The 25,531-nt window shown below is 37.1% G+C and overlaps 1 protein-coding gene across 1 annotated transcript in view; it reads left to right on the plus strand.

Annotated features, from left to right (window-relative positions):
- Positions 1 to 25,531, plus strand: part of THSD7A (thrombospondin type 1 domain containing 7A) — a 459,010-nt gene that overhangs the window by 110,969 nt on the left and 322,510 nt on the right. The window lies entirely within an intron of this gene.

A 25,531-nucleotide genomic window follows, 5' to 3' on the forward strand; every position in this document is an offset into this window, starting at 1 on the left:
AGTGCTTAAGCAAGTTCAGTCCCTATATACAGTTTCTGGTAAGAACCTCTCAGGTTTAAGAATATAAACTTAATCCTGTTAATCCTATTTCACTACATGTGTAATCAAGTTAACAAGTGTCATCAGGCATCCCTGGGAATTAGAAAGTGGGACTTATATTGAATTAATGCTTCTGTATGTTAAAAGTTTAGCATTTTGTTTTAAAAGTGCAAAGGATTGACATCACAACTGAAATTTAAAAGTATGTTATTTTTCAATGATTCATGTTTGTGTAGGATTTTATATTTTACAAAAGAAAATGTTGATCAATTAAATGGCTTTTCTGCTATTTCTTTGATCTTAATTTTTTATTAAAGGAATTTTGCCTTTTTTTTTTTTTTCCGGTACGCGGGCCTCTCATTGCTGTGGCCTCTCCCGTTGCGGAGCACAGGCTCCGGACGCGCAGGCTCAGCAGCCATGGCTCACGGGTCCAGCCGCTCCGCGGCATGTGGGATCTTCCTGGACCGGGACACGAACCCGCGTCCCCTGCATTGGCAGGCAGACTCACAACCACTGCGCCACCAGGGAAGCCCAATTTTGCCTTTAAAAAAAAATATATATATATATATATATTATTTATTTATTTATTTATGGCTGTGTATGGCTCTTCGTTTCTGTGCGAGGGCTTTCTCTAGTTGCGGAAAGTGGGGGCCACTCTTCATCGCGGTGCGCGGGCCTCTCACTATCGCGGCCTCTTGTTGCGGAGCACAGGCTCCAGACGCGCAGGCTCAGTAATTGTGGCTCATGGGGCTAGTTGCTCCGCGGCACGTGGGATCTTCCCAGACCAGGGCTCTAACCCGTGTCCCCTGCATTGGCAGGCAGATTCTCAACCACTGCACCACCAGGGAAGCCCTGATCTTAATTTTGAGGAGTGTCTTTAATTTAGGCATCGTCCTTATCATAGGTCTTACACTAAAGGGTTGTATTTAGGGATTTTTTAAAAGTGTGTTCCCCTGGTTTGATCTGGGAGAAACATCTCAACGTTTACTTGTTTGATTACTGTACTTACAGCTTACACAGCAGGCTTGATCAGTAGTTTTTAGCTGTTTCATGTACTTATGCATATGTATCTCCTTATGTTCATGCACTGATTTGGGTACTCAGATATATATGATGGTATATAAGAAAGAAAAGAACTATTTTTCAGTAACATAAAAATTCTTTTTCCTTTTTAAAAACTCAACTTCCTTAAATGTCCACAACATGTTGAAAATAAGTTGGAAACTACTCTTAATCCACCAAATATCAAAATTTAGGCTTAAATAATACATTGTTATGGTAGGGAAAATATATATACATACATATATGTATATATATTGTAAACACACTATTTTCTTTTTCCTTAATTAAATTTTTGCCTAGGTTTTGATCCACAGTAATATTCCATATGACACTTTATAAAGCAATAAAATCAGTATAGAGTGCTGCTGACAATACCACAGAGTAAGATCAGAGGAGTGTTACTTGAAAATGCTTAATAAAGAGATGCTTCTGCTGCATATTCCAAAAATGGAGCTATCCTGGCTTCACTGCAGGAAGACTGTATTGAATGCTGTACTAGAAATTATTATAGTGTGCCTCCAGAACACTATTTACTCTAATATTCTGAATAATAATACATCTAGTTGATAGATGGCAACTTCGTTCTGTATACTTAGGCAAAAAACCTTGGTGTCATCCATGACCCCTCTCTTACACTCATACCACACATTCAACCCATTAGCAAGATTTATGGGCTTAATTTTGAGAATATATCCCAATTCCGCAGTTCATCACCACTTTTGCTCCTACTCTTCATTCAAGCCACCATCATCTCTTGCCCAGGTTATTGCAGTAGCTTCCTAACTAGTCTTTTGATTCTACCTTTGCTACTTTTGGGTCTATTTTCAGTTCAGCAGCTAGAGTACACACAACCCTCCAAGAGCTTTCCATTTCACTCAGGGTAAAACCAAAGTCCTTACAATGTCCTTCAATGTCCTATATGGTCTGGTTCAATTACCTCCTGTCTGAAAATATTCCACTAATCTTTTCCTTGCTCATTCTGCTCCAGCCCTACTGACCTCCTTGTTATGATCAAAACACACCGGTCATGCTTATACCTCAGATCCTTTGAACTTGCTCTTGTCTCTGCTGAAATGCTCTTTTCCCTCATAGGTACATGGCCAGTTCTCTTATCTTCCTTCATCTTCACTCAAATGAGAACCTCTGGTCATAGCTCCAGATAAAACTGCAAAGCCAATCAACCAACCAACAAACAAATAACAGGGAAGTTTGCTTTATCTGCTTAAGTTATCTTCTTAGTAAATACTTATTATTACCTAACTTACCATTTAAGTTACTTATTTATTGGTTTATTTTTCTATCCCCTCAACTAGAGCCAAGCTCTGAGAGGTCAGGGACTTTTTTCTTTCCTTCATTGCCATATGTAGCACACTTTGAACAGTGCCTGAAACCTAGCAGGCAATTAGTATTTGTTGATTGAATGAATGAATTTATTTCAAGAAGATAGTTCTCAGGGATGGAAAATATACAGGCTTTATTGCTGCATTTGTTTTTGTACATAATCAAAAATGTTACCACAGTGTTTTGGAGAGGTGATAAAAATAACAATTGTATGGATATTAGAAGTGAGTTTTGGCATATGTAAAACATTTTAAAGACATTTGTTTCTCTGGACCAGTATTTTAAGTTCAAATTATTTGTGTATGTAAATACCAAATGAATAACAGCTTCAAGTTTTCAAAGTCTTATGAAGAAGGCACATCTACATGATTGACATAAAGAAATAAAGGAAGCAGACTTCCCTGGTGGCACAGTGGTTAAGAATCCGCCTGCCAATGCAGGGGACATGGGTTCCAGCCCTGGTCCGGGAAGATCCCACATGCCGCGGAGGAGCTAAGCCCGTGCGCCACAACAACTGAGCCCGCGTGCTACAACTACTGAAGCCTGCACGCCTAGAATCCGTGTTCCACAAGAGAAGCCACCACAATGAGAAGCCCACGCACTGCAACGAAGAGAAGCCCCCGCTTGCCACAACTAGAGAAAGCCTGCGCGCAGCAATGAAGACCCAACACAGCCAAAAATAAATAAACTTATTTAAGGAAAAAAAAGAAAGAAAGAAGGAAAGAGAGGTATACTACTTGGAAATGTAAATTAGCAAGAAAACAAATAGATTAATTCTATGACCTTGGGCAAATTACTGACCTTTTTGCATCAAATCTTTTCACATTTTAAAAGTGAGAGTGTTGAAATAGATTAATTCTTGGTTCCCTAATAGCTCAAAGATATTTCATAAATGTATATGGAATATACATGCGTTCTTGTTTAAAGCCTGTGCATACACACAGAAGGTATTACCACTTCACACACTAGTTTATCAAAAAAAAAAATGTTTATTGAATTTCTGTTGTGTATGAACTGAGGGTCGTGAAGAAAATCTATGAAGACAGGCATGTTATCTGACTTCAGTGAGTTTACAGTTTGAGTAAGAAGAGAAACAAAATAGTATGAAACAAAAAAGTGTGTAAATAAACCTGATCAATGGTATGATGAGAATATATGGTGCCGTAGTGCCCTCAGGGGGAGGACCTAACTGGGTTGTGAGGGACAAATAAGGCTTTCTGGAACAAGACGTAGTTTGAGCCACTAGTGTAAATAAGAGTACAGACTAACCAGGCAAAGATGATGGGAAAGTTTTGAAGCAGGAAAGAACATATTAAAAGATCTTAGGGGCAAAAAGGTAATAAGAGTTCAGTATATATGGAGCATAGAGAGCAAAAGAGAGACTCCAAATTAGGTTGAAGTGGTAGAGTGGGGCAAGATACCGGAAGGCCTGGAATAGCATATGAATTCTGCATTTTTACCAAAGACCCTTGGGGAATGATTGAAGGGTTTAAAATAGAAATGTAAAAATCAGTTTTCCAGTTAAGAAAGATCACTGGGGCGGTAACTTGAAGAATGAATTAAAGAGGAAGAAGACTTGGTGTAAGGAAGAGTTTTCAGGCTGTCTCAGTAATCCAGGTGAGAGATGCCTGTGGCCACTTTAGGGGAGTGCAGTGGGAATGGAGAGACGTGGCCTAATTCAGGATTCTTAGGACTATTTGAGGAAAAAGCAGATTTGGGGGATAAGATTAGTTTTGTTTTGTACATGTTGATTGTAGAAGTAGAAAGTGGAGTTTTCTAACAGTTTCATATATCAGAAGCCTAAGATAAATGTCTTGCCTTGAGAAAATGATTTGCGATTCATAAGCATATGCTTGGTAATTGAAAGCGTGAGATTAGATGTCATCACTCAGGATACAGAGCAGGAATGGAGGAGGGCCTGAATGGGCCCTAAGGAGTCCCATCAGGGGATAGACAGGGTAGAAGGACCTAGCAAAGGAGAGGAAGAAGGAGCAATCAAGAGTTGTAAGCTAAAAGTATGACTCTGAAACACAAGGGAAAGTAATGTTTAAAGAAGAGAAAGTTGTCAAGAATGTCAATTGCTTCTGAACATCCAAGTAAATAGGGACTGAGGAGGATCCACTGGATTTATCAGTGTAGATGTCTGAGGTGACCATGATGCTGGCAGTTTCAGGAGTGATGGAGGTGGGAACCAGTTGGTGGTAGGTTGCTTATAGGTAGAGGAGTGAAGAAATGGAAATAGCCACTTTGGATGAGTTAAGCTACAAGAAGTAGGTTAGAGAAAGGCAGAAACTGAAATGCAACGTAGGATTAAGGGGGGGGGGGTGTTATTGTTTTGTTTTGCTTCATTAAATTGAGAGAATCTTGAGCACATTTCAAGGCTGATGGAAATGAGCCAGTAGAAGGAGATTATTAAGGATAAGGGAATGATGATAATTAAAGACCTAGATCCCCAAGAAAGCAGAGATGGAATGCAGAAAATGAGAGGGATCATTCTTATATATTAGAAGGCACTTTGCAGAAAATGGACTTGACAATGAAAACCCTGGTTTCAGCTAAGGCAGGAAGATGGAAGGAACCTAGAAAAGAATTTATCGAAGGAGTAGGAAAGCTTACTAATCCAGGTTTTATATAGGTGACCAAAAGGCTTACCTTTTCTAGAAAATGAAAGATGTGACACTTGGCCTTATGTAGACTTTAAAAAGAACACATACACACTCACACAAAGATAATATGTTTGTACAGAAAAGATAAAGTCCAGCTCTTCTTTTGGCAATAATAGGTACAAAAATTCCTCAATAACTATAAAGTAATGAATTTGTCTGATGCTTTCTTTGACATCCTTTTTGCTTTCAATAATTTACCCATTTCAACATTGGTATCTATCTTTAAAACCTGTTGAGACAAAAAAGGAAATTTTCAATGAAATTCAGAGTTTTAGATGCCCAAATTTTACTTTATCTTAAATTATTTGAACAAAATTAGGACCCAAATATGCCTCTAAGTTATATTGTATTGTGTTGTGTATTTTGTAATCTTTAAAACTTCTTCAGTTTTCTGTATTTTTTTAAATTTAATTTTTATTTTATATTGGGGTATAGTTGATTTACAATGTGTTTCAGGTGTACAGCAAAGTGATTCAGTTATATGTATATATATATCCATTCTTTTTCAGAATTTTTTCCCATTTAGGTTATTGCAGAATATTGAGTAGATTTCCCTGTGCTATTCAGTAGGTCCTTGTTGATTATCTATTTTACATATAGTAGTGTGTATATGTTAATCCCAAACTCCTAATTTATCCCTCCCCACACTTTTCCCCTTTGGTAACCATAGGTTTGTTTTCGAAGGCTGTGAGTGTGTTTCTGTTTTGTAAATAACCTCATTTCTATCACCTTTTTAGATTCCACATATAAGGGATATCATGTGATATTTGTCTTTCTCTGTCTTAGTTCACTTAGTATGATAATCTTTAGGTCCATCCATGTTGCTTCAAATGGCATTATTTCATTCTTTTTTGTGGCTGAGTAATATTACATTGTACATATGTACCACATCTTCTTTATCCATTCCTCTGTCAGTGGCAATTTAGGTTGCTTCCATGTTTTGGCTATTGTAAATAGTGCTGCTATGAACATTGGAGTGCATGTATGTTTTTGAATTGTGGTTTTCTCCAGATATATGCCCAGGAGTGGGATTGCTGGGGCATATGGTAGTTCTATTTTTAGTTTTTTAAGGGACCTCCATACTGTTCTCCACAGTGGTTGTACCAATTTACATATCAACAGTGTAGGAGGGTTCCCTTTTCTCTACACCCTCTCCAGCATTTATTGTTTGTAAACTTTCTGATGATGGCCATTCTGACTGGTATGAGGTGATACCTCATTGTAGTTTTGATTTGCATTTCTCTAATAATTAGCAATGTTGAGCATCTTTTCATTTGCTTTTGGCAATCTGTATGTCTTATTTGGAGAAATGTCTATTTAGATCCTCTGCCCATTTTTTGATTTTTTTTTTATTATTATTATTGAGCTACATGAGCTGTTTGTATATTTTGGAGATTAATCACTTGTCAGTTTCTTCCTTTGCAAATATTTTCTCCCATTCTGTGGGTTTTCTTTGTTGTGTTTATTGTTTTCTTTGCTGTGCAAAAGCTTTTAAGTTCAATTAGATCTCATTTGTTTATTTTTGTTTTTATTTTCAGTACTCTAGGAGGTGGATCCAAAAAGATATTGCTACGATTTATGCCAAAGAGTGTTCTGCCTGTGTTTTAGGTAAAGATTTCTCATCAGCTAATTCTTCAGTCAATTCCTTACCTTCAGTGAATGCACTCAGTAGACTAATGCTATATTAGGACCTATTGGTTAGAGCAATTTAGGCACAGATTAATGATTTATTTAAAGGGAAAGAATGTGGATAATTATCACAATTGTATACATTGTTTCCTGGTAGACCCAGCTAGTTCCACTTAACACAAGCTTTTTAATTATTCATAAAACCTATAGAATGCGCCAGTATTCAAAATGCAGATATTTTAATAGGTCAATATAAATGTGAGGCTATTTTGAATATTTTATCAGATTAGACATAGTAAACAAAACAACCATAGTTCAAATTGTATATACATATATACTTAGGTAGGTTAAGCAGTTTGATGGAAAGAAAAAGTTTAAATATATAAAGTTGTTTAGAGCCTTCCTACGATCAAAAAAGCCCTCATACAAAGAGACATACAACTTGTGTTGCAAAACACGAGCTTGCTAATCCTTGCATAGTTTTGCATTTGCTATGCTGTATAGTAAAGAAAATTAAAGTACTCTCAAGTGAGAACGCAGAGTGCTCTTTACAAACTTGTGTTTAGGCTCTGGTCCAAAGGAAATTACATTTCCTTTTATGTAGATTAGTTCAGTAATGATTGCAAACATATTGTTGGTAATCTTTGACAATACATAGAGAATAAAGTTTTGAGAAGTTAGTTGTCTTGAATTTCATAGAGAGAAACTTTGGATTTCGGAAGGTGCAGATGGGCAAAGGTCCTAGAAAAGATTATCTAGAAGGTACTCTGCAAGCTCTTCACAAACTAAATATCATAGGAACCATATGAAGATATGTATCTGGGACTATAGGCAGAAAAGTGCTAGTTAAAGACGTCAGAGATTGGAGCAGCTAGGAGACCAACAAATAACACTTTATATCCACATTTTAGTTTGGAACCAAATAAGAGACAAGAGTCAGGCACAGATGGAGATAGAAATGACAGATTCGTGGATCGAGGGAAATATTGTCACAGTGGGTTCCCTGGTACTTTGCTGTGGAATTAGACAGACATATCCTCCTAGTAACACTCACAAGTGGACAGTAGATAGACTTCTCCATAGAGGCAGCCCAAATGTCAGAGAACAGATCAGAGTTTGCCATTCTACGGAAAAGTTGGTTCCAAGAAAGAATGAGAGAAAGGTGCTTGGCAGGCGTTGTACAATTCTTGTGCTTTAATTCTCTTCCCTCCATGGAGAAGAGTAAATAAAGGGCGAGGTGGTGGAAGGAGTGAGAAGAGGCAGGAATGTGATTACAGTAGAAGTCCCTCCACGTGGAGGCAGGGCTTGCTGTAACAAGAGTGGAGGAGGTGGGCTTCCCTGGTGGCACAGTGGTTGAGAGTCCGCCTGCCAATGCAGGGGACACGGGTTCGTGCCCCGGTCTGGGAAGATCCCACATTCCGCGGAGCGGCTGGGCCCATGAGCCATGGCCGCTGAGCCTGTGCGTCCGGAGCCTGTGCTCCAAAACGGGAGAGGCCACAGCAGTGAGAGGCCCGTGTACTGCAAAAAAAAAAAAAAAAAGAGTACAGGAGGTTCCTCACAAATGTAAGCAACAAAGATGGCTTAAGGGAGAACCCTGGTCATGTGGATATTTAAAAGGACAGAATAGTATATAGGCCACCTTTTATACACCTACTTCTGACTGAGAGAGATCACCTTCTTTGCTTTCATGTCGTTCTTGCAATCAGACCCTTGAATCAAGTCAAGTTTAGGTTTTAATATGTTAAGACAGTTAGCACTATACTTGCAAATGATAAGTTTTTAATAAGTGTTACCTTCTACCCTCTTTCATTTATAAGAAAAATTATGAGCAAATGGTGGGCATGGGGAAGTGTGCTGTTTTTGCAAGGAAGAGATTTGAAGAGTTAATGATAAGAATTATAGAATGTAAGGTGAGAAATGATTCCAATTCACGAAGGTTCTTTATTGCTACTGAGGTTTTTTGTTTGCTTTCTGCGTTTATGTGTTTTGTGTTTGTAATATATTGTTATTTTTGTTGTTGTTATCCTTATTATAGGAGCAGTATGATAAGACTTTTCGTTCAGAAAGACAAATAGGGCAGCCATGTACATAAAATGTATTGGAATGAGGGAAAAAAAGAGATATTCTATTAGGGTTCTCCAGAGAAATAAAACCAATTATATATCACTCGTGTGATTGGCTGAGAAGTCCCATGATCTGCCATCTGCAAGCCTAAGACCCTGGAAAGCAAGCCGGTGTTGTAAATTACAGATGAGTCCAAATGCCTGAGAACCAGGGTTGCTGATGGTGTAAATTCCAATCCAAGGGTAGGAGAAGACTGATGTACCAGCTCAGCATGCAGGAAGAGAGGGAACAAACCTCCCTTCCTCTGCTATTTTTTCTACTCAGGTCCTCAACAGATTGAATAATGCCCACCCATGTTGGAGAAGGCAGTCTCCTTTACTAAGTCCTCCAATTAAAAGGCTAGTCTCATCGTGATAAACCCTTACATTCCCACCCAGAAATCATGTTTAACCTGGGAACCCCATGGCCCAGTCAAGCTGATGCATAAAATTGACTGTCAGATTTAAAAACCAATTTGGAGAATACTGTAGGCAACAGTGATGTAAACATAAATATGATTAGTGGCAATGAGAACAAGAATAATGGAATAATATGAGGCATATAATGAGTTACAAGATACCTACTGAATAATCTATTGGGTTGTGTGATTTTGTTTTTGTTGAAGAACTTAGTGATGGAAGTTTTACAGGGTCATAGTTAAATTCCAAGATCCCAAAGCCCAGAAACCAGAGACTGGGGGAGCAGCAAGGCTGCTAGAGAAAGGCCGTGTGCAGCAACAAAGACCCGATGCAGCCAATAAATAAATTAGTTAATTAATTTAAAAAAAAAAAGAATGGGAGAACCATAGAAGCCACTTGGCCAGATTTGCATAGCCTCACAGGAGGAAAAATGAGAATAGTGTGCTTGCCTGGGTCCCCTTCTTCATATGATTATTCCTGGATTTGCTCAGCTAACATGGATACTCCTCTTGCAATGGCCATGCTAAACAATCTGCTGTAGTTTGCAAGCTTGGAATTCTTTAAGCCTGACTGAGAAGATCCATGTAGGCAGAGGGGCATCAAAGAGAAAGAATAATGATGCAGAATGCTCTGTGTACACGGTTTTCTGGCAACTTTAGTCAAATGGTCTTTATTGGCTCCAGATATTCCATTGGTTAGACTATAATTCTGGACAAATTGCTGTTTCTTTCTGTGGCATTTTTAAGGAAATACTTTCATGTAACTTATGAAAACATGCATTATTTGATACTAATTCAACCAAAATGTTATTAGAGGCGCCTCAGATAAATGTCCCAGTAGTGCAGTCTGTACAAAGTGGAAGATAAAAATACCCACCTTCCAGGATTAATGCAAGGACTAACTGAGAAAATGCAGGTAAATCACTGTGAATGTCGCCTGGCACAGAGCGCACACTTTGAAATATTGTTAGACAATTATTTTATTAACACATTTGGCTATTTCAGTACTGCAGGATTTATTACATCTGTGCTTTTCAAACTTTTTTTTTTTTACTGTGACCCTCATTAAAAATTTTAAAATTGGGACTCAGTATACACACACATACACAACTTAAAAGTTTCAAGAAATAAAACCCTTGTTATGTGTGATGCACTGTGGTATTTTTCATTTTTTTTAACTTCCCTATTATCTTCTACTCTATTCTGTTCTATTCACTTTTTTAAAAGGGCTGATCTTGATCTGCCTATTGGTTGTCACTATTTCAAGAAAGACTATGTTACCAGCATTACATTTAATAAAATCTGAGCCATATTAAGTGTTCAGAACCTACTGATAAGAGTTACAAAGTTCAGGTGACATGGGAATATCTGGCTTCAGTGTACCTGTTGAATTCGTAGAGATTTGTCACTAGACTGAGAAATAATGATCATCTGACCTCTATAATATAGGTTGAGGTATATTTTTTCCTTAATCCTTAAAAAAAGATTCTCATGCTCAAGATACGCTTAAAATTGCTTCTTGAGATATATAATAAGCTTCTATAAATTACTCTGTCCAGGAAGTTTCCCTCTATTCTTCATAGACTTGTTTAGGCCTACATGAGTAATCTGCTAAAGGGGCAGAGTGACAGTAACTTCAGACCTCATTCTCAGAGCATGAATGAGCAGAGAGTCTTATTTATGATAAAGAGATGATCGATCAATTCATGTGTCTTTAAACTGCTGCTCACTGCTGTAACATGGCATGTTTTAGCCGAGCTGAAACAGGCATTCAGAGAGGAAAGGATTATAAAAATAAACTTGAACCCTGTAAAGTAGGATTATAAAAATAAACTTGAACCCTGTAAAGTAGGATCATCTGTTTTTTTTTTCTTTTTTTGGCCTATTTTGTAGTTTCCTCTAGTCCTTCCCCCTTTTGAGGAATGGAAGTGAAACACAAGATGCCAGTCTCAGGAGTTGAGTTTTGCATGACTTAGTTGGCTGCTAACTGGTTCAGCAACAATGTGCTATGCAGAACTGTTAATTGATGCGCCATAGCTTTAGAGCTATAGGTAGATCAGCGCATCCTGTGTGTGGAAGAATTAAGAAGATTGTCTGTCTACTCAGTCAGTCTTTACATATGCATGGACACACTGAGATGAATAATTGATTAGGGGCAAGTAGAGATGTAATGCTGTGGAAGTTCAAAGGAAGGGGAAATTTGACACTTATTTCTGGGCTTAGAATGTTCACATTGGAAGGGACTTAAGTTCGTCTAGTTCTAAAATTACTGTCTGCTCTGTGTTATGAATTGTGCCCTTTGCTTTGACTTACAGTTTAAGAAACCTTGTTAGGAAATTTATGATTTCTAAATGGGAAACAAAAAAGTTTGATTCCTGTAATAACTTACAGTCAGCCACTTATTTATTACCTTACCCTTGGATATGAGACTTGATGTTAGGATTAAAGAGAAGTGTCTTGTAAGTAAATAAATGCAGAGTCTAAGTTTGTGGCCACAAATCTGATGTTCTATTTGGGCCGCTGTGGCATCAGGTTCACCTGGGTCATGGATACCTGAGATCTGGCCAGTAGCTATGTGCATAGGAAATGAAAATAACTGCCGATATTTGGAAGTGAGGGGAATACCTAAAATCTGCTACCTAGATTAATGAGTGTATTTGTGCTGTATCAAAATGTTGACCTTTTCCAGAAGTGAATGATTACAGTAAAGGTTAGGTGACATGTGTGTGATCTGTAAACTCCAAAGCAAAATGGCATTTTATGTGGCGAGAGGAAAAGTTATCTGTTCCTTTCACTGGTTTATGATTACATATTTATGGCTTAATAAGCCCAAGCACAAACCAGTAATGAATAATCTTTAGCTACTGTAGTAGACTGTGGACAGTAATATTAGGGTTTAATACATAGGATCAGCTCATCACCCAGGAGTAAACGGACCTGTCATTTTGTATGATGCTGTCATCATTCTTTTAGGTAAATTCACCACGTAGTAGCCCCAGTAAATAACTGCAAGATAAGCTGGAAACATACACCATAGACATAAGTTTTGTAGTTTTTCCCATTCATATTATGTGATTTCTTGCAAGAGGGTTTCTTTTGAACATTTCTCTTCATGTGTTAACTGGAAAGAAGGTTTTAGCTGAGTATTTTGTTTGTTTCTGGGGACAAAAAGAGAAATCCAAATAAGTGAGCAACTTAAAGATAGTCCTAAGGCTTTTGTTGATATGAATACAAAGGTGATAAATAACCAGTTCTTATCTCAACTAGGATATTCCCCTATTAATTCACCTTTGACCACATTTCTCTTGTTCAGTGTGCTTTCCCAAAAGATGAAATTGGAGCACAGCTGAGTTGCCTATTGTCATTGGAATCACAGACTTCAATCAGTTCTCACTGGGATATAACCAGTTAGCATTTTTTTCCTTACGAAGATGACCATGTTTAGTACCTACATTGTGCTCTGTCTTATAGCTTCACATTTATTATTTCACGTAATCCTAGTAACAGTCTCGTCTGGTAGCTAATTAGAATGCCACTTGCCTGATGAGGAAATTGAGGATGTTAAAGCACGGAAGTGTAAGTGTGAATCTGTATAGAGAGGAATAGATTCATTGGTTTTATAAGAAATAAATGTCAGATTTAAGATTGAAGTGGTATTTCAAAACCTTCATTTCGGTCCAGGAACGTCACATTCACCTGGAGGAATTGACACAACATTCAAATATGTAGGACACAGATTTAAAGAAGTCTGGGCTGTGTGGCTCAAGAGTAGGAAGTTTCTGCTCTTCTATAAAATCCTTCATTTATAGCACATGGAGTGGAGGACAAAACCCATGGTTGGAAACGACTGAGGCACAAAATCATCAAAAGTTCCTTGCCTGTGTGTTCAGCTAAATACTTAGAGCACAGTTGCTTATCTGATTTCTATTCCTTCAACTTTCTAAGACTTTTTAGCAGTCCTTGGAAAATAAATAAGACAGTATTAGGAATATTCCTAAAGCTTTTTTCTACAAGGGAAGTAAACTGAAGATTCTTTGTTTGCTGAATTAAAACTCTTTAATACACACATTATTTAGCAGATACATCTTTAGGCCATTTAATACCTTATTAAAGCAAATAAAGCAAATATTGTCTTATTGGCTCTCTTCAAACCGTTTGATAAATACATTATATTATCATATTAGGTCACAATCACAATTATCATTTGAGTAGCAAGTATGAGGCTGTTAGATCCTAAAACTTACATTCAACTATAGTTCTGTTCTCATTTTTGATGTAACCTGCATAATACCGTGATGATCTGAAGTAGATGGTAGTCTGTAAATAGGGGCTTCTAACAGAAATTTAACACTGCAAACATATTTTTTGGCATCTTGGGTGAAATAATAAAGCACTTCTCCTCCTCAGAGCATTTTGCAAACTTAATCGTGCTTTCTTGAGAAGTAGGTGAGCATACAAATTCTCTCTGCATTAGAACTCAAGAAGTACTTTTTAATTCTGTATGCAAGAATTGAGCAGGGCATATCTACCCTGCATTTCATGGCTACCTTCAAATAATTCTAGCCTCCACTGCCTTGGGACTTCTAGGGTAAATTTTTGCTGCATGTTTTTTTAGGTGAAAACTTACACTACCCGTTATTGTATTTCATCTCTGAGACTTAGCCTTGATGGGTCGATGAAACAGAATCAGAATTACTGAGAATCTAATTCAGGTTCCCCAAGTGACTTGAAAGAAATATGAGTTACAGGAAGTACATGTTTTTGAAATTAGGAAAGTCACTGAGCGATAGCTGTCAAAGTTTTCTTTTCTTTCTTCGTGTGTGTGTGTGTTTGTGTGTGTGTGTGTAAAATACATTTAATCAAGTTTAATGCACTGGTTCTCAAGGCTTGCTCCATGGTCCACCGGCACCAGCATTATCTGCAAACCTGTAAGAAATGCATATTCTTGGGCCTCACCCCAGACCTACTGAGTCAGAAACTCTTGGGGTGGGGCCTTGCAATTTATGTTTTAATAAGCTTCCATGGGATTCTGATGCTTGTTAAGGCTTTGAAACTACCACTTTAATGCATACAGCGGATCCCTCAATTTTCTGTGCTTATTCAGTTATTTGTGTTTTCAGTACAGTCACATTGTAAAACATTTAGTTTTACTGAATATTCACAAGGTTCTTAAGTACAGTGGCATTAAAGAAGTTTATAGATCACACATGTATTTTACCTGCCCTTTTGAGAGTTAGCAGTCAGCAAGACTGGCTACACCAAGTTGTGTCCAGGTAGGAAAGCCTGTTTGCATCGATCCTGTTCAGAAGCCAGAGTACCTTCCGCTTCTTTCTATCTCACATGGGAAGGTAGCAGGCTTTAACTAGCAGGAAATACTGCATTTCCTGACAAACTTGCTATTCCTTCAGTGACCTCCCAGTCATGATTTACCTTCTAAAAAATCTTTTATTTCCCCATTGTTAAAGAACCATTTTCTGCAACCTCCAAGTACTGGTTCCTTCCAGGGATTTAATATAACATTATCAAAGCTAAGTTAAACTACTTCTTAGGCATCTGTAAAGGCCTTATTATATTTTTTAAATAATACGTCAGATACAGACTGAAATATAGACCAAAAGAGACAGCAATTGAAGATGGGTAGAGAAGACACTCCTGGTTCCTTCCATCCCAGCTATGAGTTATGGCCATAAAATCAAATCTGAATCACAGGTGATTCAACTGTCCATAACTCATTTACCAGGCCAAATCATGAGATTGATAAGTCAGAAAGCACAGCAGTCCTGACACTCGGGTGGTGTTAAATCATGTCAGCAGATTTTTATTATCTCAGGCTGATCTGGCTGTAGTAGGGTATTTGCGAGTATAAATTCATGGGTTAAGAAAATCAGTCATTTACGAGGTATCATTGGGTGTGCCTCCCGTGCACAAGGCACTATGGGGAATATAAAGATACATGTCGCATTGAACCTGTGCAGCTTGAGCAGAGAGCTTACAAAAAGCAGGGACTTAAATATTCTGGATAAACGATTCAAAAGCCCTACAGCCTTGTCGTCTTCGTAGACTAGCTTAGGCTGTTACTAGTGATTTCCATGAGAGCACGGGTCTTACCTTTTTTATTTTTCCAGGGCTTAATACAGAGTTTAGTGCATAGTCATTTCAAAATAAATCAAGGTTATTTAATTTCTTCCTTTTCTGAATTTTTCTTATAATTTTCTAAACCACTCATGTAGCATCCATCATACATTGCTTAGATTTCCATTATGTTTCCTATGTTGATATGTTTTATTTGCCAATGTACAATGTCTAGGAATCTGTCAGTCCCATTAGATGATACTCCGTATGCCTAAACTCCTGAGGATTATGCTTAGTTGATCCACAGTGGCTATTTGTTCATGATTGTGGAAATAGCATATTGGAGTACAGTGTATTGGACCATGATTCAAGACATGACACATCATATAGCACTTCCAGCTGAGTGAGTGGTCCAAAACTTTTGAATTCAGAGTAAACATAAATCCCTGGGCTAGAGTAAGTGGAGAAAACTTTAATGGTACAACAGTTTGGAGCTAAGATGGAATTTAAAGGTAATCTACTCAAAAGTCTCCATGTTACAGCTGAGAGGACCTAGTTCCTGAAAGAGTAAATGATTTATTTTAAAGGTCATTTGGTTTTATGTTGATTTGTGCTCTGTTATCTTGAGTTGTTGATCTTTGATTGATTTTATTAGAAGTTTTGTGCACCCTCAATAGAACATAGTACAGCTATAGGCAAATATATATTAGAAAGCAAACAGTAAACATTTATGAGTTCTGTTCATTATTGGTTATTTTATTTTTTTTAAACCTATGGAAACCTATTCTCAAACCTATGGAAAACATGAGCAAAATCCATTTGATTTTTTAAAAACTATGTTTTAATAGTACCTATGATTATGAAGTATTGATAATTTATGATAAATATTTCAACATGCGTAAATGTTTAACACTGAGTACTAAATTATAGCATTGTCCTACATTATCCTTACAATATATAAAGTATCTGTTTAACTAGCTTTAACTCTAGGCTTTAAGCCAGGCATTTTGAAGATTAATAAATCGTGATTAGGCAGAGAAGCTGGAATTCACTTCCAGGTTAGAGAACTGGGGTGAAAAAGAGTTTAAAGTGGGGAAAACTGCAAGGAATATTTGAGTAACCCCTTGGCATTCCTCAGTCTGATTCAGCTACATGCTATTATTTTAGGTTTAAGAAATCATGGAGAGGGAAAGAGGTAAAATACGCATATTCAAAGTTATGACAGACTGTTAGGAAAAAAATGAGAAAACATTAAGATCCTTGAATAAAATATTTTATTTGTATGAGCTTCTTTCACTTTCAAGAGTTATTTTGGCCCAAGCCAAATGAATTTCAAAGGAATATCAAATAAGCATTGAAAAATGCAGACAAGGAAACAAGAGTGTACCACACACTGCCGAAGGCTTTAGAACAGATTCCTTTGGGTCTTTCAGCCTCTGGTTTCAATGTGCATTTTATATTAATGAAAAATAAAAATAAGATTTCTCCACAGCTGGGGAAGACCTTAGTCTCTCTGACAGTTTTGCCTGCCAGGCACACATATCGGAGGTTTTGCAGAGATTAGAATGATAGAATGTATTGATTTTAGCTAACAAATGGTGAAACAAAAGTCAGTTGGGGCTCCCCTTAATAATAAATGCCCAGAATTTTCCATGATTCCTAAACCCAACAGAATTATATATACTGGTTCATCAAGCAGCTAACACACTTGGCATATGAGATGGCGTGGTGGTAAACAGAAGGTCTGTAAAAAAATAATAGCTCCATAACTGAGAGGCAGCATTCAAACCAGGAGGCCAAAGAACTCTTGCAAAGACAAACGCTGTGCTTACTTCCCACTGTGGCTTCACTGTGATTTACAGCTAATTGGGCATGAATTCAAGGAAAAGTAGCGGAAGGAATCAGAAATATTAATGGTGTCATGGCTAGAGATGAGAATCCAGAGGTCTGTTTCAAAGTGGTGGTTTTGCATCAGGGGCAGAAAGGACTATCTCATTTCCTAAACTCAGTGTGAACCCCCTTAGTTCAATGGTTACATCATTTTGGAAATTCATTCCATTTTATATTTAAGCCAGTCGTATGTTTTACGAGCAGTTTTCTCTAGACTGCACTTTAGTCTACCTCTTCAGTTCATGTTTTAAAAAATAAAGAAATGAAAATGACATCAATGAGAAACTCTTCTTATGTACAAAGAACAAGGTGAAAAACCCTGAATCAGAGCTGAGTGGATTGCTTGGTATCTGCTCTATTCAGATAATGACAAGAAGATGACTGATCACCCATTTACCAATAAGTCGTTGGTTCTTTAGACTCTGATAAATGTATATTAATGATTTTCTGTTACGCATGGGCTTAATCTTTGAAAGTGATTAGAACACATTTCTTTTGTTTTGTGTTACTTTACCTGGTTTATAGATATAGTTTGTTTTAAGAAGCAAATGTGTTCCTGCCAAGCAGTTGATATTTTTGGTTTTAAATGGTATCCTTTCAAAATCTTTAGACTATTTTCAAAACCCACGTGATAGAAACTTTTAAAAAGGAAGATTAACCTAAATATATAGGGTTTAAGTGGACGCTAATAGACTACTGAACACAAGCGAAACACACGTGTCCTGTCTTAATAGACCCGCCTTGTGAATAAAAGTAGATTGTGTAGCTGCCAAAATATAAAGGATATTTTGCAAACTAATGGCAGTTTCTTTACTTTCTGAGGAATTGTAGCCTCTGAAGTCTCATTGTGTGCTTTCCCACTTGCAAATTTAATGTGCAATCCCTGCTTTGAAAAGTCATTTGCATCTCAATAGAAGTAACGCTTAGTTTGATAAATATTTAGTGTGTATTCATACTCAAGACCGTAGCATTTAGTTTGACACTGGAGCAATACACATGTAGTAACTATAACAAAAAGAAGTATGTGTACAAATTGCAAAGTGGTAGCTTTTTAGCACATTTTAATGTAAATGTAGTGGCTGACAATACTACATTTAGGTATTATCTACATGGAATAGCAAACATTAGATCAATTTTCAAGTGTAAAATTACAGTAATTCTGAGACATTTTGTAAGAACCAGATCAATATGGCTTCAGAGTATATTGGTAAAAAGTATAACATGAATCATTTGTGTAACATGGAGACTGTAATAATAGAAATGTTATTCTTGATAATTATGTGCATTTATATGTTATAACATATTATGTGCTCACTCATTTTATTCAAACAGCCTATATTATGGGCCAACTGGAAGACTTACTATGTGATAGGTGTTCTTAGAGACACTGAATAACAGTAAGATTGGAATACAGAAGATGAGGTTTTTGAACCATGAAAGATAATTATTTTGGTAATCTCTGATAGACTCAGGGATTAATTTATAGAAATTAATTTGTAATGGGTTGTGGTATTCCAAAAACATTCTCCCATAGAATAAAGGAACTCCTTGCCCACTAAACCAAGTTAGATGAAATGTACCTAAAATACAGTACAAATCTTATTATAAAACCTAATAAATATGTAAAAGTTAAAAATCCTCCTGCATCCCTCAATTCCCAATTTAAAGGCATATCTCCTCCAGTCCTTTTTTGAGGAAGAGATAAAAGAAAGTGGGGATACAGTGTAAACACAGGTGCAATAGTCTGATTGAAAGGGAAGTAAGAGGAAATCTTTTCTCTGAAAAGAAAATAGGATTCCTGGAATCACCGTAACACCAAATCAAAGTGAATATCACTGGGTCATCTTTCGGAAGTAAAAGACGTACCTAGGCCTGGCTCATTTAAATTTGCTAATACTTTTATATTAGATTACTGAAATGTGTCATAGGTACTTTTAAGCTTTGTATATGATATTTCCTCACCTCAGTAGCTTAAACATGTTTTTAGGATATTTAACCGTTTCTGTGACTCTTATTAAGCAAATATAATCATGATGAGGCTTTTTATTTTACTTACTACACCATACCTATAAGTTTGAGTCAATTTCCCATTATTTGATAATATTATCTCAAATTGGCAGTGTAACAGTGACAAATACTTTTACGTGCAGTAACCCAACATTGCTTTTATTCTTCCCCTCTCTGCATGGGGAATTAGTCACTTCCTTAAATCGGTCATAGTACTTCGAATGTATCTTTTAAAGTCACTTAGTTCTGAAATGTCAATTGATGATTAGCATTTCAGATATGGTGCAGCCATTAAACTTATCGTGGGTGAAGCACCCACTGACAGTATGTTTTTTTCTTTGGAGAGCTATCTTACTTTATTTTATTTTTTAACATCTTTATTGGAGCATAATTGCTTGGAGAGCTATTTTAAATGAAGCATGTTAACTTACTTGATTTTCTTTATAGGGCCCCATAATATAGTTCCCAAACCACCACTCAATGTGGCCTATTATGCCCCCAAAGGTCTCAGAAGCTATAGAGCAATTGTTTCTTAACCTTTTCTTGGTCGTGAACCACGAACAGAATGTAAGCTAAGGACCTTCTCCCTAGGAAGCAAGTGAGAGAAACAGCACATCCATGAATTCACATATAATTCATGGACCCCAGGCTAGCCTCAGGTTACAAACCCCAACCTGGGAAGCACGATTGGTATAAATGTTTCCAAAGTGTTGTAAAAACTGCTCTTTATGAATCCCTTCCATAACTACTGCTTGACACTGAGCACTGTTAACAAAAGGAGAAGGAAGCTGGAAAGGATTCAAAAGATGTGTGAAAACTTTGGCCTTTGGTAGGGGAGAATTTTGTCTGCTGAAACTGAAAAGTAAGGTAGAGAAAGTTCCACAAAATAATAATAACAATAATAATAACAACCATAATACAGTAATGGTTATTATTTATCTAAGCTTATCATGTGCCAGGCTCTATATTAAGCACTTTACATGCATAATTTAATTTGATCCTTGCAACAACTCAATAAAATAGAGACTATTCCAGTTTTGCAGATGAAGGAACTGAGTCTTATAGAAAATAACTAACAGGCTAATGCCACTATTAATAAGTGGAAAAGCCCAGCTCTAAAGCCCAGGAACTTAATCACTATGAAATATTTAAAACAATGACAGCTTTGTAGGTTTGGTAGCAGAAAGTTGAAACTCATGCAGTGATGTTCTTTCTGATCTGAAGTATGAGACAGGTTTACATCCGGGAACTAAGGGGTAGGTTTGATTTCAGAATATTTAAAATGCTTTTCCTTTTTTGATGGAATATGTGTCTCAGAATTGACCAGAGAAAATATGATTTGCAGAATTTATACGAGGATAATGATCATGAATTTATAACGAAATTCATGAGTAGATTTTTTCCCAGCTTCTGAGTAGATTTTTTTCCCAGCAATTCTGGGAGTAGATTTTTTTCCCAGCAATTCTGGGAGACTTCAGTGTAGGTATGGAGAAAGCATACAACGAAAAGGCATTAGAATATTGGCAGGACCACTAATGAAATTATAGGGTACTGTGTCAGAGATTAATAAGGGAAAATGTGAGAAAATCAAAGAAGTAATATACTCACGATTCCAGTGAAGTTGAAGAAAATGTTGTAGGGGGAAGAGTTGAACAATCCAGCTGGAAGATAAAGAAATCATATTCAGAAAGCATAATCTAGAATTGGTGATTTTGTATGAGCATTGGTCTTTTACTCCAGGATGCGACTTGGGGTAATTCGATAATAGAGATGGAATTCTTTTAGATGCACACGACAAAAGTATAGCTCAACTGTTTTCAAGCAAAATTGGCACAGGTGTGGAGGGTGAGAAAAGTACACAAAGGAGACTAGAGATGGAACCACTCTTGTGTGACCTTTTGAGTATTCAAATACCAGTGAGACGCCCAAGTGTCTCTGTCTCCTCTCCTGCTGCTTCTCCTTGTCCATCAAAGAAATTCAGTGAGGGAGAAACTGTACCAAAACAGTTTAGGGGGATATTCTACGCATATCCCTATTCCCCACAAGGTTAAGTCACTTAAATTATATCTTGTGCATGATTTGGGAAGAAAACCTTGTAATTCTATTAGCAGCAAGACATATTTGGGTATACCAAAGTATGCTATTATCTATCTACTATTACTTACTATGTCTTAAAAATACTGTATTTCTTATTTATCCTTATGTTTAATTTGAAAATGCTGAGGATTTTGGATTTCAGGCAGCCTTGTGTAATTAGGAGTAATGGTGTACCATGATTCATTGCTTTCAATTTTGCTTTAAAGTTTGACTAAAAGTTCAAATAATTTGTTGTAGGTAGAAACTATCTTTTTCCCACTTGTATTAGGGGACCCTAATGAGGGTTTCCAGTGCTTTGTTCCTTGCAATTAAATGCTTGTTCTGTGTATCGAATTAGTGTAAAAATTGGTTTATGGTTCAAAGATGCCACTAATTAAGTGACGATCTAATGTATTCTGAAACCTGTTGTGTTTCCAATTCAAGTCTGTTTGTTGCCAATTATACCCCAATTAACTCCAGTTTCAATGTGAGCAGTTTTTTTCCTCCACTGCTCTAGAGGGGATGCCTTTAACCGAAGCTTCTCTAATCTTAACGGCTTTGCTCCTCTTTCAAAAAAGATATGCTCTATGAAGCATATTCAGTGCATTTCAGTAAGTCCTGTTGTCCATCAGGGTCTATTTGATTAGAGCATTAGGAAGATATAATAGGTATAGGTGAAATCAAAGGGACAGAGAAGGTCAAATATAGTCCGACGCTGCTGTATTTAATTTTAATATTATCTGAACAAAAATTTTTTAAGTGCAGACTTCATATAAGATACCATGCCTGGCACTTTGCTAGTACATAGTAGTAAATTTTTGCAAACATTTAAGAAGTACAGATATCTTCAGTAATGGCAAATATTAATTCCAGAATACCAAATTCTCAACCATGATTAATGAGAGAGCCAGCACAGTTTTAATCGTGGTGCTGCCCCTTATTGGGTGTGGTGAAATTACTTTTATTTAGGAAAATAAATTATATTCATTCTGAAATAAAATCTCTTTGATCCTAATATTTCTGAACTGCAAAGCAGGAATGATAAACAATAAGCACAGGTGTGTGTGTGTGTGAATTTGAAGATTTTTTCATTGTTTGCAGATGAGCTCCTGTGTCTGTAATTAGCAATTTAACACAAGTTGGGAAAGGCTTTTCGACACCAGAGTTTGAACACTGCCAGAAAGTTTTAATGTATGTGCAACAGTACACATGTTAGCTTGGTTGGGAGGAGTGAAACCAATGCGAGGGCCATTCAGAGAGCTGATCTTACCTAGAGAAAGGCACTCGTCAGAGGAGTGTTGTGCATGTTTACCCTGAGCAGAACTTCTCAGCTTTGAGCATGTCCCTTCAAAGAGTTGTTTGTTTGTTTGTTTTAGATTCTTTTTTTTAATGAAGTATAGTTGATTTATAATGTTGTGTTAGGTTCAGGTGTACAGCAAACTGATTCATTTATATATATGTGTGTGTGTATATATATATTCTTTTTTCAGATTCTTTTCCATTATAGGTTATTTCAAGACACTGAGTAGAGTTCCCTGTGCTATACAGTAGGTCCTTACTTATTTTATGTATAGTAGTGTGTATATGTTAATACCAAACTCCTAATTTTTCCCTCCCCCTACCTTCCCCTTTGGTACCCATAAGTTTGTTTTCTGTGTCTGGAAATCTATTTCTGTTTTGTAAATAAGTTCATTTGTATCTTTTCTTAGATGTAAAAAAGATGTAAGTGATATCATATGATACTAGTTTTTCTCCGGCTTACTTCACTTAGTATGATGATCTCTAGGTCCATCCATGCTGTTGCAAATGGCATTATTTCATTCTTTTTTATGACTAATATTCCATTGTTTGTGTGTGTGTATGTATATACACACACACATATACATATATACCACATCTTCTTTATCCATTCATCTGTCCGTGGACATTGAGGTTGCTCCTATATCTTGGCTGTTGTAAATAGTGCTGCTGTGAACATTGGGGTGCATGTATCTTTTCGAATTAGAGTTTTCTCTGTGTATATGCCCAGGAATGGGATCACTGGATCATATGGCAACTCTATTTTTAGTTTTTTAGGGAACCTCCATACTGTTCTCCATAGTGGCTGCACCAATTTACATTCCCACCAACAGTTCAAGAGGGTTCCTTTTTCCACACCCTCTCCAGCATTTATTATTAGTAGACTTTTTGATGATAGCCATTCTGACTGGTATGAGGTGATACCTCATTGTAGTTTTGATTTGCATTTCTCTAATAATTAGCGATGTTGAGCATCTTTTCATGTGCCTCTTGGTCATTTGTATGTTCAAAGAGTTGTTTAATCGAGTGTCTTCTTTGGAGAGTTTCCAGAGGGCTGAGCAGACATGATTGTAGTTTTCTATCTAGAGAAGCTAAGAAGAATTACACTGAGCTAGTATAGTCCCAGAGGCAGAAATAAGTTTGAAGAAAAGATGTCACCATAATATTGATAATAATAATTGCAGCTAATAGGTACTGAATACCTAGCCTGATCCAGACAGTGTTCTAAATGCTTCATATATACTTTAATATTTAATTGCCAAAAAGATCTTATGAGATAGGTATTCATATTACCCTCATGAAGGAACTGAAGCACAAAGAATTATTTAATTTGCTCAGGCAGAATTTTAAGATGACTCCCCATGACTCCCAGCTCCTGGATATTCAGTCAAACACTAATCTTGGTACTGCTGTGAAGAGATTTTGCAGATGTAATTCAAATTCAAATTCAATTGATGTTAAGGTATGGAGATTTATCCAGGTGGACCTGACTGACAAAAGCACACGAGCCCTTTAAAAGCAGAAAGTTGTTTCAAGCCGGTGGCAGAAGTCAGAGATTCAAGCAAGAAGGATTTGAGGTCCCCGACTTGTTTAATGATGTAGAGAAAGACTGGAAAAGACCTGAGAGTGACCCCTAGTGATAGCTGGCCAGAAAACAGGGACCACAGTCTTGCAGAAGCAAAGACCTTTATTCCGTCAACAACCGAATCAGCCAGGTAGTGGGTTTTTCCCCAGACCCTACAGGCAACCACCCAGTCTAGCTGACATGTGATTTTAGTCTCATGATACCCTGAGCAGAGAGCCCCGCGGTACCGTACTGGATTTGTGCCTTACTGAAGTTTGATCAAATAAATAAGTGTTATTTTAAGCTGCTCTGTTTATTTTGACAGTAATAGAAAACTAGTACTGTCATAAATATACTGAGTGGGAACTTCCCTGGCAGTCCAGTGGTTAAGACTCCACTCTTCCAGTGCAGGAGGCATGGTTTTGATCCCTGGTCGGAGAATTAAGGTCCCACATGCTGAGTGGTGTGGCCAAAATAATAAACAAACAAACTGAGTGCACATGTTCTTAACCTGCTAAGCTCTTTAGAAGTAGAAGATAGACTGATACACAAAACAGACCTCAGACCCAGGCAATACACATAGGCTGCAGACGGAGTTAAGACTTGGAGGTGACGTGGTACAGCCAATAGCTCAGCATGAAAAATCATCTCCAGGGGAGAAGGTGATCTCAGGTGTGCCCAGGTCATGGGAGAGAGAGATAGGAAGATATCTATCTACTCTCTGTCTGTCTAGCTATGTAGCTATCTACTCTATCTGAGAGACAGAGGCAGACACTGATTGGGTCAGAAGTTGGATCCCTCTGTAGCCCACTTAGTATCACATGAGTCAGCCTTAGGGAGTGTAGCCTGGTCTGAAGGTGTTTGGAAAGTGGACAGAAGGAGCATTAGTATGTCACCTAGAGCCTTGCAACTCAAAATGTGGCTTGAGGACCAACATCACCTGGAAGCTTGTTAGAAATGCTGAATATCAGTTCCTGCCCTAGACGTAGTAAGTCAGAATCTGCATTTTGACACGATACTGGATAATTTATTTGCACAGTAAAGTTTTTGAAGCACTGCCCTAGGAAAAAAGAAGAAACCAACAGTTACTGTATTACATTTCTGTCAGTTGCCAAGTAGAGTATAGCTGAGGAAAAAGATCTTAATAGAATTTGAATCTTCATTTTTTATGTTTTAGTATCCTTCTAGTAAATTGTAGTGATCTATATGGCTTAGAAAAAACTGTTCAGAAAATTCAAAGGATGAAACAAATGGATTGCAGAGCTAAGAAAGAAAGTAACTCACGTCCATGAATCTTCAAATGATTTATATACGTCTTTAAATAACGATCCGCATGTTAACAATCTGTATGAATTGTATATGAAA

The sequence above is a fragment of the Leucopleurus acutus genome (genome assembly GCF_964270905.1).
Source record: "Leucopleurus acutus genome assembly, chromosome: 9".
NCBI classification, from domain to species: domain Eukaryota; kingdom Metazoa; phylum Chordata; class Mammalia; order Artiodactyla; family Delphinidae; genus Leucopleurus; species Leucopleurus acutus.